This window comes from Lutjanus erythropterus, chromosome 2, assembly GCF_056507025.1.
Source record: "Lutjanus erythropterus isolate fLutEry1 chromosome 2, fLutEry1.hap2, whole genome shotgun sequence".
Lineage (NCBI taxonomy): Eukaryota > Metazoa > Chordata > Actinopteri > Lutjaniformes > Lutjanidae > Lutjanus > Lutjanus erythropterus.
In genome coordinates this window covers 30,333,581-30,352,244 of record NC_139318.1, presented here as the reverse complement: position 1 = coordinate 30,352,244, position 18,664 = coordinate 30,333,581, and positions in this window count along the sequence as shown.

The following is an 18,664-nucleotide window of genomic DNA, read 5'->3' as shown; positions in this document are numbered from 1 at the left end:
AAACTCTGCATTACCATCATCCATCAGCATCATTACCAGCGTCTTTAATGTAATCAGGAAGTGTTTATTAACCAAGCAAAGTGGTGACCCAGTGACTAGTTTCAGCAGTAGCAGCAGTTTTGGATATTTATTTGGATGAATTTTCCAATCTCACTTTGGTGCCACTTTAGCACATTAGATAACTCTGGTTACCAGTAGCGTTTTTGTATAAATTGCCTGAAATAGATGTTAAGGATCCTCTAGGATTTTTGTGGTTAGTAGAGTCTAAACAATGAGCTTTTGTTGCGTGCATGTAAAAGCATGTAAAGTTAAATGTTGTATGTTAAATAGAAAGCTCAGGGGAACAGAAATGTATCTGTAAATACCACTGAAAATAAATAAAGGTAAAAAAGTGAAAGAGAAATTGTTTTCATGTGATTAAATGGCTTTCTTGCATCATTAAGCAATTGGGCCAACTTGATTTACCTGGATTCTTCATTTACTAGTATCATTTTACTACTGAAGAATTAGTTTGACCATCCCTATGGAATTAAGTCGGATCCAACCCTAGTTAAGTAACCCAAGTACATTAAGTTGGAGCAATAGAATATCTTAATACTGAAATAAAGCAATTGTTTTGATTAAATTATTTTCATTCAAAGATTTTTGAGTGAATTTTTACAATCTATCCTATTTTTTGTCCAGAGGTGTATTCAATATTAGCTTCTTTTCTGTGGAGTAATTGGGTTTTTTTTTTTTGTTTTGTTTTGTGAGCGTATTGTTTTTCTTACTTTTTTCAATTACCCACTGATAATTGTTTTAAAATTTTTAACAGCTAGAATTGAAGGGAATTTGCCTTAATTAGCCTTGTTAATGTATTTTCTTTCTCTGTGACCTTCTAGGTGTTTTGGCTGCTGGGTTTGTTGATTACTTGATTGCTAGGACTGCCTGATTGTTCTCTGTGTGCATGTATACATCTGCAGGCTTATTGTTATGTGTTGTATGAAGATGCCTGATGAAGACTGTTCACCTAAAACGTATATAAATTCAGTCAGGGAGTCAAGCAGCTGAATTTCTGTTTGAACCATTGCTTTATCAGTTTAACGTCTGTCTGTACACAGTCGTGCAAATACCACTTTTTCTGCAAGCCTTGAGTACCATACAGAGGGTTGAACGCTCATGTTTTCATTACCCTTATCTCTTCACCTATGTAGTGTTTGCTGCTTTGTCACCATCCTCACAATTTCATAGTTTGATATGGGTATCTGCTGCAAAAGCTGGTCCTTGATTTTCTACCTGTGTGCAGCTAGCATGGATAAATGACCGTGAAATGGCTAAGTGGCTGTTCTGAAAGGTCAAACTCAGCTTTGTGTGAAGGTAAGAAGGAGAGAATTGAGGTGGGTCAGAGGAAGCATGGCCGTGGGGCTGAACACCTTTTAGAAAGCTTTGTTTGTCTAATGCTTGGTTGAGATCCACTTTAAGTAAATTTAACTTTACTTAAAGGTTTTCATAGTCCATCAGTACTGAATTAGATTTGTCTTGGTTGTTCTTCTAAGTCCATATGAAAGGGAAATTAGAGGGAAATCGGAGGGACTAGTTGCTATGGTCAATAGTGCTGAATAAGCATTAACTCAATGGCCCCCAAGCCATGCAGCTAGACAGTGGTTCATTAACCTAGCTGACTGTTGCTGGACTGGGAGATCTCAGGAAACACAATGAGACTGGGACCAAATACTGTCTCTGAGACAGACGGAGATTTGCTAACAGGGAATAGGGGATTTGCTTACAGTACAAAGATGGTTTGCAGGCCAGTTTTGGCTCTTGGCACCCTGGGACTGAGTCAGCTAACTTAGCTACATTGCAACATTACAACTGAGCTAACAGCAGTTAGCAGTTAGCTACTTCAGCAGCAAGTAAAGTCACCTTTTCATCAGGAAACTCCATAAATGACCTTGGTACTGTATTCCCTGTTGGTCTGGAGGCTGGGAGGCTGCTGTGCCAGGCTCTGTTGCCCACTAATGTCAGGTAAGTTAGCAGAAGCTGTAATAAAGAGTTGAAGCCGAGCAGCTGGAGGACATCAGAGATAAAACATTTCCTCCATAAAATATGATGATATGATATAATGACAGTCATTTAAGATGAGTAATGTGAAGTTTTTCTAGGTTGTGCTTTCAAACAGTGACGTTAATCAGTGATGTCTGGCCCCCAGTCCATCATGCTCCATGTAGCTAACGTTACATCAACATAGCTAACAAGTTTTGAGGTGGTGAACAGCTTAGAAAACACACAGACGAACCATACTGTTGCTAGCTAAAACGATTATCCTTAGCTCTGCACTGCTCAAAGTTGAAGACTGGCAGGTGGATGTCATGATATTATTGGTTGAAATTTTGTGTTACGGGAAGAAAACATGATTGGGTTTTCCATGATTTGATCAGCAAAATACAAGGGTTGTTTTTGCATATATTTGCAGAATATAGAACAATATTCTGCAAATATATGATCAAGAAGGGCTAAAAATACCTTTTTCATTTCATCTCAACTTCTAAGGTTAGAGAGGAGAATCAATTATATTTTATATTTCAGTTGTTAGTTTGAATCACGTAGGGAAATGAAGAGAGCACTATCTGACTGAGAAAATTAGATCTATAATAATAATAATAATTGTATTTATATACCGCCTTTCAAGTTTCAAAGTGTAAAAAATCATGAAAGTAAAGACAAAATAATTTAAATAATTACAACAGATACCATGAGTTAAGAATGCACCATAAGATAAAAGTGAGTTTTAAGAAGAAACTTAAAAGAGGTCACTGAGTTCGGCTGCCTGAGATCCCCAGGCAGAGAGTTACACAATAAACACTGTGAGGCATGAAGACAATATATTAGCTACAAATGATGAGCACAGACATGAAATGTGTTATAGTTACCATGCCTGTGTGTTCTAGTGTGTGATTATGAATTTGTCCGCTTTGTACTGTGTGTTAGTTTGTGCACACACAGACACACACACACACACACACACACATGCACACGTGTGTGTTCATGTGTGTTTGCTTAGTACACTCAATGAGTGGTCTATGCCCATTGGGTAGGCCCTGTGTTGCATGGTTCTGCAGTAATAGGTTTTGGCAGCTGTGTAATTTCTGTTGATTTATCCCTGACCTTGGAAAACTCTTCTTCAGCTGTGCAGGTGTCATTTGTAAGACACACACACACACACACACATACAGTATAGCATATATCTACATACCGTTTATATACACACAAAAAGGAAGCAAGCAAACAGAAACAACAGCTTAATTTACAAAGCAATTTTGCCGACACACCACACATTTATTCATATGCACACCAGTCACCACATACATACCCAGCTACCGTACCACTCACATTCATACATCCACCCCCACCACGCTCCATCCACAACATTCACACATACATGCACACGCTCAGTGTTAATAGGTCTCCATTCAGGGACCAGCCAATGACAACGTTTCCAATTTCACTCAAGTAATGTTGACTGGTTGAATGGGTCACTGGTTAGATGGGACACCAGCTCTGTGGTGCTTCAGTGAAGGCTGGGGAGAACAATGCTTATTCCTCTGGGCCTGGTCTCTTTAAATGTTGTTAAGGAGTCTAATTTACACAAAACCATGGAGCTTGTTATGATAGGGAAGAAAACAGTTCTACAGTAGAATTTGATTCAATGTCTCTTGATTAGTATATATACAGTATACAGACAGTGCATAGTAATGCTCAATCTGTCACACCAAAATAAATATATATTTTATAGTCTCATATATAATTATAGATGCATGCGCACTATCAATGTTGGTTTTAGGTTTATTTCTAGAACCTTCTTTATTAGTCCAAGTAACTTTTAAATAATGAATCATACAATGTACAGTACATCAGATGCTTATGGCCATGTAGCTCTAACATTAGTTTTGTTAAGACATTTTGACATCAGAAAAAATGTCACTAACATTTGACAATCACTATGAATGTTGTACAAATTAAAATCATATTATGTTTGTCAGAGCTGATTGTACCGCTCCACAGGCTTTTCTCCCACTGTTTTACTGTTAAATCTTACGATCATTCTTTCCACTCATCACACTTTTTTTTCCAGATTTCTTTTTACTTGTAGTGCCACCATTGCCCACCTCTTACTGCTTAAATGGCATCTATGTGTCTGTCAGGGAAACCTGATCGATGACAACAGTTGAAACCAGGTTTGTACAAATAGTTGTTATTGCAGATGGAGACAGACATTGTGGGGCCTCGCAAAATGTAAACCTGTACCTCTCTTTTTATTTTTATATTGTAAGGCACCCAATACATTTTAAACTTTCAACTTAGATGCACACTAATAAAATACTTAACAAAATACATAAATTACCTTTTAGACTGTAAAAATTCCATTTCCCTCAAGATGCAGTAATAATGCTACCAGGCTTGGTGGATTGTGTAACTCCGCCACATGTAATCCAATACTCACCAAGCCTGAATATTTCTAAGCATGGATGTAAAGATGCATTGTAAAGCCTTAGAGTTTTTTTTTTTTTTTTTTTTACAGGATCATGGTGGACCATGACCCATTTCCACCCGAATGTTGCCATGATAACCATCTCAGGTTACCAGCCTATTTTCAGTTATGATCAAGAAAAGCAAGAAAGAACAGCTCAGCAAAGGAGGAATCTGCAGAAAATGCAGCTTTATTAATCTTTAACTCTTTTATAAAAACTCAAAAAGTTTCAACATTCTATAAGAAAGTGGCAGCATGATGAAATGAAGTCAACTTTTAAAATGCAAGAGTACAGAATAAAACAATGCAGAGAACGTGGAATGACAGAGGTCATGTTTATTAAAATGATTCTGATGAACGTTCTGATCTGATGGTTTTATTTGAACTCCATTTTATTTATTCTCTGTGTGAGAGCTGATATTGCTCAGAAACCTGATAGGTTGGCTGATTGAAAAACAGATTTATTTATAGAAATATTTTGGGATTAAATGTTTCCTGGATCTTTAAATATATCAATGACATCTTGTACTACATGTGATTGTTCTGAATTCAACCACAAAACAAAAAATATCCATGTTCTCATGTGACCATGGCGAGAGGCAGTGTTCTTAAACACTGAGCTATGTTCTGCACCATATTAATATAAAGACTGTCGAAGTCCACTGCTCCTTTATAAATCAGAATTACAGCCAACATGTCCTTCTTCTCAATACACTGCTCAGGTCAGCATGTCATGGTAAGTGCCAAAGGGTTACATATAGTTCAGGCAGTGTATCACACACAAGAAGAGTTGCCCATTGAAAAGACATTGCTCAATGTCATTGTTGTTTGGATATATGCTGGTAGACGCTTGCATGAAAATGTAGACGCTTTTGGTAATTGGCTTTACTTCACCAAACTGGTTTGATTTGTTGTATAAATGTGCACCCATAATGTGCTTTTTACAACTATCATTTATCAGTAACTTTGTAAATGTGACAGATTCTCTTCTCGCCAACGTTTACTGCTCTTTTTATGGTGCGGTTCATGTTCCATCATCCAACCCCCCCACAGGAGCATTAAAGAGCTGTAACTGTCCATTGGATTTCAAGTCTTTAGCCCCAAGTGTCAATAATGCTTTCCAGCAACATTAGACATATCTTTGCACAGTTGTTAAACTTGGATTTCAATTCGATTTTTATTATCCTGTTAGACCAGAATGCCTTAGGTGGAAAATCGGAACCAATTTCCTGGTGCAGTTCTAGCGTCTTGTAGCCGCTGTGTTTCAAATTAAGAAATTATTCATTACCAGTCTTTCGGTCTATCAGTCAGTCTGGTGGTGTCTTGTAAAATATACAGACTGGGACACTTACTTCAGGTCGGGTACTTTATGACAACATTGCAACATTTCTGGCTTCCTCAGTTTTGTGTGCGTGTTGTCAGATGTTTTCTTCATTTGATTTTGTACATGGCAGGCTTTTTTTTTCTTTCTATTTCATCTTTAATCAGATGACCTAGCAAGAGCAATTGCATCACAGAAAAGCCTATTTTAGTATGACTGACAACATGAAGACAAGTTGGGGTTTGTCATTTGTTGTTTCTGAGATGCATCGGTGCCCTTTGTAAACATGACACACACATCGGCTGAAGGATTGATTGTTTTGTTGTTCAATCAGTCAGCTTCATTGAGTCAGCTGGTGATGGTGGGTAAAGAGAGAAAGACAGGGCTGAGAAAGAGAGAGAGAGAGATGCTATCTGTCCAAAAACACCTCTGGCTATTCTAAAATGAAACTCCTCATCACGGCTGTGACCTCTAGCCCCTGTTGTAAAGCACGGGGTAATTGAGGTTAACAGTGTAATTTGACCTTTGAAGCTTCTGTGCGGCTTCTGTTGAAACGTTTTCCTGCTAAACTGGTGGAAATATAAGAAAGGGCCACCTTTTGAATATTCTTATCTGCAGCTCCAGAAGGATTGTAATGTGAAGCAGCGTATTAAATCTGTGCCACAGAGAGCAAACATCACATGGAGGGCAGATAAAATGTTTTAGAAAAATAAAATGGACTCTAAACTGAGAGTTATTAACGCAGAGTGTTATGATTATGCCCTCTCTCTCTCTCTCGCCCTCACATAAAAGGACACTCAAGCGTTTAGTGTTAAAATTAGTTGCTCACTGTAAATATCCATATCATCCAATGCGTCACATTTTCTGAGCCTTCCCCCATTCACATCAGCTTCCCTCCCTCCCCCTCCTCCCACTTTCTTTCTCCCTCCCGAGAGGACGTGATAAACTACTCTGTACACATCCACCTTTCAGATTCTCTGGACAATGGGTGCAGGAGCCTGGAGCGCTATAAAGCTAACAGCACCACAAGTGGCGTAACATTCGGCACCAGTGCACACACAAGGACTAACACCTAGACAATTAAAAAAAAAAAAAAAAAACAGAAACACCCAGCCATGAATGTGTGGCAGAAAGCATACATGTGACGCACATAAACACTCACACAAACAGGCACCTTTTGGAGTCCAGGGACTTGAAAACATGAATGCCGATGAGTTTGGCTGCAGGCAGAGACACCTCCCAGTGCCACTCAGTCCCACCGCTCCACACCTACCGCTTAGAAAGGTCACCATGTAAAGCCAGCAGCAAAAAAATAAATGAAGTTGTTCCTCAGGGTGACATCTGTCTTGAGGTTTGGGTATTTGCTGTGGACTGGGGGAGTGTGTGTGTATGTGTATGTGGTAACTGGGTAGTGATAACCAACAGTAAAGTTGATTAATTATCTTGTAATAGAGGAGATGCTTTATGGTATCTGTATTGCTGGAGGAAAACATATGTCCAGAGGGAATTACAGAATTACTGAAGCAGTCATGTGGTATACCGTATATTTAGATATACACAGAGAAGTGGGCTTATAAGAGCTTTTTAAATATATGCACATTCAGATGATTTTTTTTAACACAAAGCATACATTTCAATGTGGCTAATGGTCCGACAATCATAAAACCAATTCGAGTTTGTCATGATGTTGAAATGATATCTGGCTGAATGTCATTTCTACCGCTTATTAATTATGTAACATTTGCCGGGTTAATGCACATGTCACTTGACTACTGCTACGCAAAAAACGGCTAATTCTTCAGTCGTGTCACTAAACCATTGCAGAAGAAGAAGGTGCAATGGGATAACTCAATTAAGAGCACTGGTCAAACCTCAAATGGACCAAAACAATGTTGAAAATATGATGCAAATATGACATTTCTGTTTGGTTCATGTACTAATCCAAGGAAGGTTCCACACAGATCTCATTTGCTGCCTTTTTTTTCTCTCCAGTGAAGTGCGAGTTTCCTGATAAATCTATAGACCCATGTAAAAATAATCCCTCTTAATCATCACTTTTGACCCACTAGTAGTCTGTGTTTAGATATGCGCACAAGGCTGGGCTAATAAGAGCCCTTTAAATCTATGCATGTGCGTTATATGTATCTGTATTTGCAGAGACCCTGTCCACTGCCCTGTCTGTCTTTTTGTTGTGTTCAGGATGGGTCTGGGCTTCAGCCTTTAGGCAGCAGAGGGTGGTCTCAGTAGCCAATGACAACATGCAATATGGATGGGGCTTCCATGTTTTTCTTTACAGTACATCTTTATTTTTTTATTTATTTTAGGAATTATCTTTGTCCTTGTACTCCACTTGATGTAAAACATGTCTTGTTGGTCTTGTTTTATTTAAAATATCTATAAAAATGTTTGAGACAGTGTGCAGTTTTTGAGGTAGAGACTCATGTACACACACATACACACACAGGCAGACCAGACTGAGTATTACATATAATGAGGTGTAGTGCAGAGGTGTAGGCATGTTTATTTGTGCTTTAGAATGTAACCGCAGTGAAACAATCAGACATTAACATTTTATCTCTCTGACATGCTTAATGTACTTTGTGATTTATTTGTAAACTCTGTTTCCATTGTACTCTGTCCCATGTCGACCTTATTGATACACCAACTCATGTCAGCCAAGGTCAAAAACTATTTTAGTTACATTTCATTATTTATTGTCAATTTTTATGCCATGCCATTGCCATTGAAAATTGAAAATGTACATAGAGACATGCAGATAAAAACACATTTAGGCATATCAGCATATCAGTCCACCAACATTACTTCATATCAGATGCCGGGATCACACTATTTCAAATTCTGCTCACTGTAAATTTGATGTTGTGATTATATTACATGCAAATGTGAAAGTGAACTCTGTTGTATGAACATATGTAATGAAGTGTGATAATGTTAAAAGTCAGGCTTATGATTCTGCTGAATATTATGATCCAGGTGATGGTCTCATTTGAACTCTATATCTAAATATTTTTCTCTGTGAGAGCTAATGTAGCTCAGAAATCTCATTACAGCTTAGTTGACTTGAAAATATATTCATTTCCAGCATATCGCCACATCTTTAATTAACAATGCATCCTACATGTATTCTTTGCGACACTTTGCCAAACTCAGATAGTCAGTCAATCAACTGATCAGAGTATCTCAACAGATATTTGATGGATCGACATGAAATTTTATACAGACATTCATAATCAGCAGATCATCTGACTTTTCATGTAAGGCTCCTGTGACAAGAGGTCAATATATTTGCATTTGAGTAGTTTGAGTAGTTCAGCCTTCTCAGTCACTTTGAGGATAAATGTTAATGATTTTGCCAATCCCCTAACTTTTGATCTAGCACCACCAGCAGGTTGAAATTTTCAATTATATGTATAAACATGTCCGATGGATTGGCACAAAAAATTGTCCAGGCATTCTTGGTGCCTTGGTTAAAATCTTTGGTTCTGAGTAAAAATATCTCAACAATTATCTTTATTTGCAACACTCTGGTTTAAGACAATATACCTTCAAAATAATTTCCCGTCAGATTTATCTGGCCTATTATGATTTGCCAATCATCAATATGTTTTTAGTGGAGACTTCTACAAAGGAAACACTGGAGTCATTACGAAGTTCTTTTGTTTGATATTTCAAAATGTCACAATGATGTCTATGAAACATTGCCTGAGTTGATGCGTGCTGCTTTACTGAGGATTTATGAGATCTAACACACTGTAAGTGATCTTTTTCATGGTGGCCTGCACCTTTCACACCTGCAGAGTCTCTCTTCTACAGTCATTCTCTCCCATTTTCCTCTCCCCTTTCTTCCCCTCTGTTTATCTTTCTGTCCCTCTCTCTTGCTTTCTGTCATCCTATTTTTATCTCTTTTCTCCCTCTCTGTTTCCCTCTATTTATATCTCTCTGTCCCTCTCTCTGAATGAAGTGTGAAATCAAATTAATATCAAGGAGAGTAGGTCCCTGAAGCATTTGGCAATCCGATAGGAATCTGCTCTAATTTTAGGATTTTATGAAAAATATTCATATTCGATATAATGCAATACATTGAAGCGCTCTTGAGAAACAATAACAGATATGTGCTACAATGTTCTTAGACATGATCAAAAATACTTTTAACACTTGTTAAATGGACAAGCTTCAGTGCCTGCCATTTTTGGATTTGCATGCCAACACATGTCTGGCAAATGAACTTACACGCTAATTATGTCAAACAAATTAAAAACTCCTCCTTGTATGAGAAACTTTTAAGAAGATTTTTAAGGGGTATTAATCCTGTCTTTTGAGGCATGAAACAGTAAAAAGAATCCAGCCAGCTGGAGATAGAAGCGTTCTGTCCACCCACAGTCTCCGTGCATAATCCAACTATTATCTGAAAAAAAAAAGAAGGCAAGATGGTGCGAGTGTGTTTGCATGAGAGCGAAAGAGAGAGGATTGATAGCCTGAAGATGGAGTGCCTCCCACAGTTGTGCTCAGCAGCCATAAAATCATTATGCATACAGTACAACTACAGTAGAGCGTCTACATCATTGTGTTTATATGTAAAACACTCTGAAGATCACTCATACTGTGTAGTGTGCACTCTGAGACATAAAGGTGCTAACTAGAACCATAAAGGGTTCTCTGGCTAGTCCCCATAGCAGAACCCCTTTTTTGTTCCTCTTAGAACCTTTTACAAATTGTGACTCAGAACCCTCTGGTTCTACAGAGAACCCTTCTACTATGTATTGGCTCCAGCCAGAACCCTCTCTGGGGGTTCTATACAGAACCCTATCACCTTCTAAGGGTGCTAACAAGAAACCACCCAATGGGTTCTACAAGACCCTATTTATATTCCAAGGGTTGCATCAAGAACCCAGCAAAAGGGGCTCTACCAACACCCTTTTATTTTCCGAGGGTTTTATCTAAAACCCACTTAAGGGGTTCTACCAATACCTTTGTGTACATTAGAACCTTTCCACTGGGTCCCACCAACAACCCTTTTATATTCCAAGGGTTTTATCAGAACCTATCCAAGGGGTTCTACAGAGAACCTTTTTCATATTTCCAAGGGTTTTATGTAGAATCCACCCAAAGTGTTCTAGCAACAACTTTGTACATTCCAAGTGTTTCATCTCTAACACACTTACAGGGTTCTACTGACAACCTTTTATAGTCCAAGGGTCTATCAAGAACCTCCCCAGGGGGGTTCTATCAACAGCCATTTTATATTCTAAGAGTTTTATCTAGAACCTTCCTTCGGGGCTCTGCCAGCAACGTTTTTGTATTTCCAGTGGTGGACAGTTAAGAGGTACATTTAGAAAAACTTATGACAGTCACTCCACTATATTTCAAAGACAAATATTGTACTTCTGACTCTACTACATTTCTAGGAAGGTTGTTGTTGCTCGTAAATTTTAGGCTCAGCATAGCTTTGAAGTCAGCTGTTGCTGTTTTTTGGTTCTTAAGAAGCAAATGGTTCTGTAAAAACTCAGCCCTTCATGACAAACCCTTTAAGAAGCCTTATTTCTAAGAGTCTAGTTTAGAGTTTTCTGGGGACAAATCTGTGAAATATTACTGATTTTACTAGTGACAGAGACGGTAGCACAGGGGGGAATTAGTAATTCCGCATTAGAAGAGAAAACCTAATTTTGGTGACCGACTGCTTCATAAAGATAGGGTGTGTGTCAAAGGAAAGTCATGCCAAACTGAAATATCATTTAAAACCACCTTACTCTCCTCATCAAAGGGACTAAACTTTCTTTTACTAGATTCAGACTTTAATTGAGAATTATTTTCAACCTACCTGAAAATCAGTTTAACTTCAGTTATGCAACAGGAAAAGAAGCGGGCCAAAGGTGAACTGTGGTGTGTGGAAATGTCTGTCTGCCAGGTCAGAGGAAGCAGACCTGAATGGCAGCATCAAAGCTAAAGGAACATCTCCTCCTCTCGAGGTTCATTTTACACTTAATCCATTCCTCTTTTTTGCTCTGCCTCTACCCTGCTTGGTCTATTTCTTTTCCTCTCTCTCCACCGGATGCTACCCCTTTTCCCTTTCTTTCTCTATTTCCTCCAACTCCCTGTTTTTCTCTTTGTCTCTCTCTGTTTCTTCCACTTTTCCTCTTGTCAGATGGTGAATCACATGGTGCAGTTTTGCTCCATTAGTAGAGTCCTGTCATATCACAACTCACCTATTATCATCAAATCAGAATAATGAAGGTTATAAGTCATTTTCAACAATGCCTCAACAACATGCTGTCATTAAAAAAATGGCATTACGTGTATAGTTCAGTTCTTCATTCCCCATTTTCTCACTGCCTTCCGCATACGTCCCCAGAGAAGAAGAGGAATTTACAAACGGTGGTATAGCACATTACCCAAATTCCTTATGCCTAATGGTGTGTCAACATGGATAGGCTATTAACGTATAATGATGTGCTTTGTGATAACGAGTGGATTATTTGGTTTACTATGCCATGAGCGGCTGCACGGAAATAACACGGGGGGAGAGAAGAGGAGGCTAATTCGGTCCTAATTCGATGCCTGAGGCGATCTTATCCGTTTTGTTCTTGTATGTATGAAGTGCCTCTCCTCTCCTGTGAGTGCAATATGGTGAAAAGCTATTTTAGACCCTGTGGATGCAGTGCAAGCATCACATCCTTTCAAATTTCCTCTGCACACATCAGATAGTGGACAGGATATTCTTTCTGCTTAAATTTGCTTTGCACACTATCTTTTTCTACTCTTTTGTGTTGTTATGTGATGTTATATGTTACATGTTCAGTCATGTGTATCCTATGAGATTCAAATAAAAAAAAACCCTGCAGAATAGATACATTCAGTTTAGGCTGACTGTAACTTTGTTAAATCTTAATTCTTCAGTACACTAACCATAATGTGATTCTCTGTGAGCTCTTATCTTCGAAGGTTAATTGAAGTGGAATATGCATTACCTCAAGAGTCACACCAAATTTTTAAAGATTAGTCTTTCATTCTCGAGAGATTTAATGTCTACACTAATACACATACACTAATAAAAAGCAAACATAGGGATATTATATTGAGAGTAATGGTGTGTGGCATTTAGTATCCATCACCATGTCAGTCTGACATCAGTCATTTGTGTCGTAGAAAGGTTTCTGACCCAGAATTATGACTTTAAGAGGCGTTCATTATATTTTGTTCCATTTGCTGGCTCCAGATTGGAAACTGCTCACTTCTTATCTATAATGTAACTTTGTCTAAATGTGATTCACATTTCTCACACTAAGGGTAGGAATCTTTGGGAATCTTGTGATTCAATTTGATATGGATTCTTGGTGTCATGCTTTGATACAGAATCTATTGAAACTGATTCTTGACTAAAGAGATAGAAAAGAGGCACATTTTTCACGTCATCGTCCAGTGCTGTATGCAAAAAAATTCACTGGTGTTTGAGTTGCAATATGAAATGTGTTCAGTGCTCGTATGGGACCATAGTTATCTTGTACCTGATATTATTGTGTGTCGTCCACATTATTATGGCATGATATAGGGATGTGCAGTAGGAAGAATATATCAGCTACTGGAGATTTGCAGAGTCCATCACCAGTTCTTTTTTTTTTGTTTGTTTGTTTTCCGGCGAGCCTTTAGGTGATTCATACCTGCACAAATATTCTATTGATCGCCTGTTGCTCAGAAGAGGTCTGAGAATGGATCCCTGGGGAACTCCAAAAGTCATTTTTGTAGGCTTACTTGTGTAATAACCCTCTGTCCTTTGTTACTGCGCCTTCAAATAGGAATCAAACCAGTTTAGATTTGTGCCCCCCAACACACACACACACACACACACACACACACACACACACACCTTTCCAGTCTTTCTAGTAATATGTTGTTTTGCACTAAGATGCAATAATACCAAGACTGAAACTTTTCCACCACCTGTGTTTAAGTGGGCCTGTGGAATATAGTGTAGTACAGAATTATTGACTATATGCAGAAACTCGATTCCACACAGTTAAAAACACTGAAAAACATTAATTGGCAGTTAAACTAAAAAGTCTTGAGGAACAATGATTATCATCAGAAGCAGAGAAAAGTTATTTCAAAATGTTACAATCATTTAGCAGCTTATTTATTTTTAAAAGTTAACTGCAGTAATTTGGAAACATTAGTTTATAAGTGATACTATCCAACGTATTCACAGAAAAATTCACCTTTGGCTTTATAAAAAGAAGACTTTAGGACTTTGTGAATCAATTCCCCATCCCTGCCCCAGCCCTCATGGTGATTTTGTCATTTTTCATACATGTAGGTTTCAAGTGTGAGACAGTAACATAAAGCCAAGATTTGTTGTCCACAATATTCTGATAACCGGAACTGGAAGAAGATGGCAGGAGGATGTGTATCTCTGTTCCCTGAAAAAAATCCATTCATATTCACAGTAACATGCTACAATGACTTAACACACTGTGTCAGAGTTAGAGACAGCTATTGTAGTAATCGCTGTCCTCGAGGCTATTCCATATTTGTTGCATCGGAAATGCAGTGGTGCACAAGAATGAAAAGATCCTGCTGACCACATCCTTCTGCTACTGTACGTTCATGCAGCTTAATATTTCCTCTCTATAAGGACAAATGGGTTCTAAACAGTGCTAGTTCATTCATTTGTGCCTTTGGGAAGACTCGGCCTTCAAACAAGTTGAGGTGAGGTTGTGTAAAGTGGGCTTTAGCAAAGGATTGTTTTAATTGATAAGGTGTTACAGAGATCTAAATATACTGCAATACTTTGTTTTTTTTTTGACAAATGTTGAACAGTAGGGACATTTTTCTGCACTTAGTTCCACCACAAGAGAAAATGACTGGAGAACAATGCTGAGCAAATCACATGGCAGAAGCCTGGCTGGCATCAACATGCTATTAGATATACAGCACTGTGCAAACGTTTTAGGCAGGTGTGAAGAAATGCTGTAAAGTAAAAATGGAAGTAGAAAATGTAATTGTTTATTTTTTATCAATTTCCAAAATGCAAAGTGAGCAAACAGAAGAAAAATCTAAATCAAATCAATATTTGGTGTGACCACCCTTCCAAAACAGGATCAGTTCTTTGCGGTACACTTGCACAAAGTCAGGGATTTTGTAGGATCATAGTTATAGTCATCATTGATTAACCAGTTATACCAAACAGGTGCTAACAGTCATTAACTGAAACAGAAACAGCTGTGAAGGGGGCTTAAAAATGGGTGAGAAACAGACAAACTCTGCTACCAAGGTGAGGCTATGGAAGACAGTTTCATGTCACAGGTCAGGCACCATGATGAGACTGAGCACAGCAACAAGACACAAGGCAGTTATACTGCATCAGCAAGGTCTCTCCCATGCAAAGATCTCAAAGCAGACTGGGGTTTCAAGATGTGCTGTTCAAGTTCTTTTGAAGAAGCACAGAGAAAAATGGGCAGCGTTAAGGACCGTAGATGCAAAGGTCGGCCAAGGAAAATTAGTGCAGCAGATGAAAGAAACATTATGCTGACTTCCCTTCAAAATCGGAAGTTGTCCAGCAGTGCCATCGGCTCAGAAGTAGCAGAAACCAGTGGGACCCAGGTACACCCATCTACTGCCCAGAGAAGTCTGGCCAAAAAGCCATACCTCCGACATGGAAACAAGGCCAAGCAACTCAACTATGCATGAAAATAGAGGAACTGGGGTGCAGAAAAATGGCAGCAGGTTCTCTGGACTGATGAGCCAAAATTTTAAATATCTGGCTGTAGCAGAAGGCAGTTTGTTCGCCGAAGGGCTGGAGAGTGGTGCAATAATGAGGGTCTGCAGGCAACAGTGAAGCATGGTGGATGTTCCTTGCAAGTCTGGGGCTGTATTTCTGCAAATGAAGCTGGGGATTTGGTCAGGATTAATGGTGTCCTCAGTGCTGTGAAATACAGGCCGATACTTATCCATCATGCAATACCATCAGGGAGGCATCTGATTAGCCCCAAATTTATTCTGCAGTAGGACAATGACCCCAAACATACAGCAAACATCATTATGAACTATCTTCGGCGTAAAGAAGAACAAGGAGTCCTGGAAGTGATGGTATGACCCCCACAGAGCCCTGATCTCAATGTCATCGAGTCTGGCTGGGCTTACATGAAGAGACAGAAGGATCTGAGGCAGCCTACATCCACAGAAGATCTGTGGTTAGTTCTCCAAGATGTTTGGAAGAACCTACCTGCCGACTTCCTTCAAAAACTGTGTGCAAGTGTACCTAGAAGAATTGATGCTGTTTTGAAGATAAAAGATGGTCACATCAAATATTGATTTGATTTAGATTTTTCTTCTGTTGACTCGCTTTGCATTTTGTAAAGTTATGAAAATAAAGAATTACATTTTATATTATTGAAAGCATTCTTACTTTACAGTATTCACACCGGCTTAAAACATTTGCACAGTACTGTATTTTCGACATGTATATCTTTTTGTGATGCTATGGATGACAGTGTTGGCTGGGCAGCCCACGACTTTGGTCCTGACTTAAAAATCCCATTGGTGATTGCCATGAAACCATTGACGACTTCTCATTTAGTGCCACCATGTGTGTTCATCTGTGTTCATCTGTGGTTCTGAGGATGGATTGCTATTAAATTTGGTGCAGACATCCATGTCTCCTTCAGGACGAATTATAATAATCTCGTCCCATCATCAAGTCAAAATTGTACTTTAATTACCTCTAAATGTTATCATGCAAACACGCTTAACTAAGAGCCTGTAGCATGGCTGTAGACTCACAGCACAGCTGCTTCTCTGTTATATATCTACATTTAACAAACCAAATATGTCTTTTCCATCTATTGTTTCAATTTACACAGAATCAACAATTCAGTTTCAGGGATTGTGTTTAAAATCCAAGACATACTGGCAAAGTTGATGAAGTCATTGTCAACTTTCTTAACACTTACAAAATGTAACACAAATGGCAATCCAGTTTTTAAATGTTTTAATTTCATATTATAAAGGTGCCTGCATTTGAACCCACTGCGTCCTACAGGCAGTCATGCGGTACAGTAACCTTTGCTTCTTCGGAAAAATCAATCTCAAAGTGTAGATGTCAAACCCTCAATATTCATTTTCATCATAGTATACATCACATGACGATCTAAGATATGAAAATTGATTTTTTGATCATTCTATAATTACTCTAAAATTAATTCACAGTGAAAGAGAGAAATAACGATTCCCAATCTTAAGTTCCAGCTGCAGCAATTCACTGTCAATCCCTTAGTAGGAATTAGCATCGAGAAATTGATCCACTGTCAAACTGGGGAACATATGAATTGATCATGGCCTTTCATAGCATCATGAATGTTACACTGGAGGCTGTTCGCCAACAAACGAGAAAATTACATTACACTGTAGCTCTAAGCAGCAATATGGTGAGCAGTCTCCAGCTGAGTATTTTAGTCATAGAAGGAAGAATATTTTCTTGTGTATGGATTCTGCACAAAATCAGTGTTTGAAATTTTTAAGATTAATTGTCTGGATAAAATTATGTTCGGAAATATATTTCCACTTCCACTTTCTTTTGCTCATATGTTTTTTAAAAGCCAGAGGACATCCTTTTTTTTGCATGTAGTGCAAAATTAATGTGTACTTCAACCCCTCTTCAACCAATCTGAAGGAGCCATAAACCACTAAACATAATGATCTGTGTGTTTTGTGTAACAAAAGATGGAGCTAGGGTGAAAAAGGCCAATAAGACAAAGCAGTAAAATGTATTTAGGGAAGTAAAAAGTACCAAAGTCTAAGAAAACAAAGTACTATAATTACCTTGCTAAGTACTAACAGCCCTCCCCTTCTAAAACCCAAAAGATAATGTCATCAGCATAGAAGATAGAGCATCTTACAGATCACAAGTGACGCTGGCTGAAAGACAAGCCTTGCCCCACACATGACCTCCTCTATTTTCACTCTTTGTTTGCTTGACTAAATGTCGTCAGTTGCGATGTTCAATGTTCAATGTTCAATTTCCTTGGCATATGAGAGGCATTAGGACAAGATATAACAGAAACATGAGGCAATATGAAAAGACACATAAATAGGACTTAGTTAGGAACAGCAGAGTAAAAATTACTGTGCTGTTACAGTGCAGCGCAAGATCTAAATAAATAAATAGTCTGAAATGGAATAAAATGCAGTGGCAAACTGAAACATCTTCAAATCCGATTTGAAAGAACTGAGGTGGAGCAGATTTAAAGTTTGTTTCAGATATGTTGTGCATAAAAACTGGTGCATGAAAACGCTGCTTTGACTGTGGGGACTGTACCCGCCCCAGATCTGAAAGGTCTGATCAGTTAACAGAGCACCGGGTTAGAAATGTATTTTGGCCCTAAAAGAGTAAGGGCTTTATAAACCAACATTAGTATTTTAAAATCAATTCTTAACAGGAAGCTTGTATAAAGATCTGAGAACTGGACTGATGTGATGTGGTGTGACCGTATTAGTAAGGACTCTAGCAGCATTCTGAATCAGCTGCAGCTGTCTGGTTGACTTTAAGAGACCTGGGAAGACAGCACTACAGTAGTCAAGCCTATTGAAGATGAATGCATTAAAAAGTTTACTACTACTGGTTGATGTGGATGTCACAATTTAGAGTCAGAGTCCAAGACTATACCAAGGTTTCTGCCTGGGTTCTGTGGTCTTCAATGTAGATTGTAGCTGAACATTGACTTTTAATCACTGAGACAATGATTTTTGTTCCATCTTAGTTAAGTGAAGATAATTTACACATCTAGTTTCTTTGTTCAGTGCACTACACCATGCTTTTATGGGAC